The sequence below is a fragment of the Solea solea genome, chromosome 4 (genome assembly GCF_958295425.1).
Source record: "Solea solea chromosome 4, fSolSol10.1, whole genome shotgun sequence".
In the NCBI taxonomy this organism is placed as follows: Eukaryota; Metazoa; Chordata; class Actinopteri; order Pleuronectiformes; family Soleidae; genus Solea; species Solea solea.
In genome coordinates this window covers 767,501-770,000 of record NC_081137.1, presented here as the reverse complement: position 1 = coordinate 770,000, position 2,500 = coordinate 767,501, and the positions used below count along the sequence as shown (strand labels likewise).

The 2,500-nt window shown below is 42.2% G+C and overlaps 1 protein-coding gene across 1 annotated transcript in view; it reads right to left on the bottom strand.

The window, feature by feature from the left end:
* Positions 1 to 1,164: 1,164 nt before the first annotated feature.
* cdx1b (caudal type homeobox 1 b) overlaps positions 1,165 to 2,500 on the bottom strand; it is a 5,106-nt gene continuing 3,770 nt past the window's right edge. Inside the window, exon 3 of the mRNA XM_058627360.1 lies at positions 1,165 to 2,500. This exon is cut by the window's right edge and continues 497 nt beyond it. The gene's annotated coding sequence lies outside the window, so the exon portion shown is untranslated.

Sequence of the window (2,500 nt, the reverse complement as noted above, 5' to 3'; positions counted from 1 at the left end):
CTCTAGACTTGGTCTAATCTGAGTCTAACTTGACTCTAGACTTGGTCTAATCTGAGTCTAACTTGACTCTTGACCTGGTCTAACCTGACTCTAACCTGACACTGGACTTGGTCTAACCTGAGTCTCACATGACTCTAGACTTGGTCTAATCTGAGTCTAACCTGACTCTAGACTTGGTCTAATCTGAGTCTAACCTGACTCTTGACCTGGTCTAACCTGAATCTTACCTGACTCTGGACTTGGTCTAATCTGAGTCTAACCTGACTCTAACCTGACACTGGACTTGGTCTAACCTGAGTCTAACATGACTCTAGACTTGGTCTAATCTGAGTCTAACCTGACTCTAGACTTGGTCTAATCTGAGTCTAACCTGACTCTTGACCTGGTCTAACCTGAATCTTACCTGACTCTAGACCTGGTCTAATCTGAGTCTAACCTGAGTCTGAGTTGAAAAAACGTAGGTCTCGGTTTTCGCTTCAAGTGAACCAAATGCAGGAACCACAGCAAACTACGACGCCGGGCATTGTGGGTAAACGCAACTAAAACATACCGGTTAGCGGCATTGATGCAGCACCGCCTCAGGCGAGGAGGGGAATATGTTATCTTAAAAGGTTCTGGTTTGTTTCACTAAAGCGTGAAAGCAAACTCCCACCGACCCCCAGTCCAAGTCCTGATCCTGAAATCAGCCTTGAGACCGGACTTTATGTCCTCACTCATATACAAGTTCACCTAAACACCTGCTGATAGAGTCTCTATCAGTGTTTTTAAGATACGACAAAAATGAGCCCAGAGGGACAAAGGTTCACACACATACACACGCACACGCACACACACACACACACACACACACACACACACACACACAGCAGATAGCAGGTTCCTGCTCTGTTTGTCCAGTGTTCGTCTTCTTCGCCCTTTGGACACCACACCTCAAACTGCTCCATCAATTAGCAAATACGCCTGTGTGTGTGTGTGTGTGTGTGTGTGTGTGTTGTGTGAATAAATGTTTGCGTGTCGGAAAAACTGAAACAAATGTTTGTTACTTCTAACACACTCACAGAGATAATCGATGAACTGCGACTTCTAAATACCTTCATTATACTGTAATTACCTTTGTTGTTACTGTTTTTGTTATTTTCGTGAAATGAAATACGTGAAACTCGGTTGTTAACAATAAAATCTTCAGCTTTTAATACAAATTACATTTGGAAAATATAAACATGACAAAGATCACAGAAATTTACATGGATTTTAGGGTTTGTTGGAAGTTTGAACACTTCTACACTTCTGGCTCGGCTCGTTCCCACAGGTCATGGAATTCCTGGAATGGTTTGGAATTTGGTGAATGTTTTGAATTAGTGACAATCCGATATATTTATTTTTCTTTAAAAAAAAACTACAACTTTCGTTTGCTGCGTGAACGTTGCTCACGTGTCACGTGATGCACAAGGGTGTCGCTTGACCCAGGCAACAGGGGGTGGAGCTTCCAGTGACAACTAATTACTTAATCTCAGAATTCTCACTTACTCAGAATTCTCACTTAAAATCTCAAAAGCCTGATTTACAATCTTGGAATTCTGACTTTAATCCCCAAATTCCAACTTTAAATGTCAGAAGTCTGAATTAAGTCTCGGAAATCGGACTTCGGAAATTTGAGGATTCAGAATTTAATCCTGGAAATTCTCCTCTGTTAAATATTGAGATTCTAGATTGAGATTAAGGCTAAATCTAAGATACAGTTCCACATTGTTGGCTTTGATTCACATGACTCTCCGGTGACGACGACCTCTGACCAATCAGAGGTCGTCAGTCTGTCAACGTCACATTTTAGTGTCGGCTCAGCTGAACCTCATCAGAGCTCCAGGAACCAGGTTCTGTCAACAGCCAAGCCGAGCCGAGCCGAGCCGAGCTAGAACTGTGTCATCAGGTCCATTTGTTTGAATAATAAAATAAGGAAACGTCAGTTTTTACCACGTTTTTACTGCTGATGTTGCCGCCATTTTGTGTCAAAATCGAAACCATCGTTATTGTTACACTTTTCTTTCTTCTTTGTCGTATAATTTCATCACAGATGAAATGAGCGGCTGCATCAGCAGATTATATTCTCCTGCTTTAATCTGAGGATGCTGCTCACGTGCTGCGTTCAGGTGTAAAAGTTAAATATTTACAGGGAATTCATGTCGTCACTGCAACTCCCAGCATGCATTTCAGCGAGAAAAACTTAACTGCTAGTGCATTCCACTTGTGTTCAGAGGTCGTATCCTCCTCATCGCGACTTATGAGAAGGGATTATCAAATTAGAGCGCCCCCCTGAGGCTGTGATTCAGCAGCAGTCATCGCCCTCTAGTGGTAGAAAAGTGAAAGCCACGATGTTGGCGAAGCAGAATAATGCACTTTTTAAAAAAGCTAAAATTTCATTGGCTGCAACCTTCCATCAGATGGAAATGTTCCTTGTGCCTCGTCCTTCATTTTTGCGGGAAATTATTGAAAATCAAAAGTT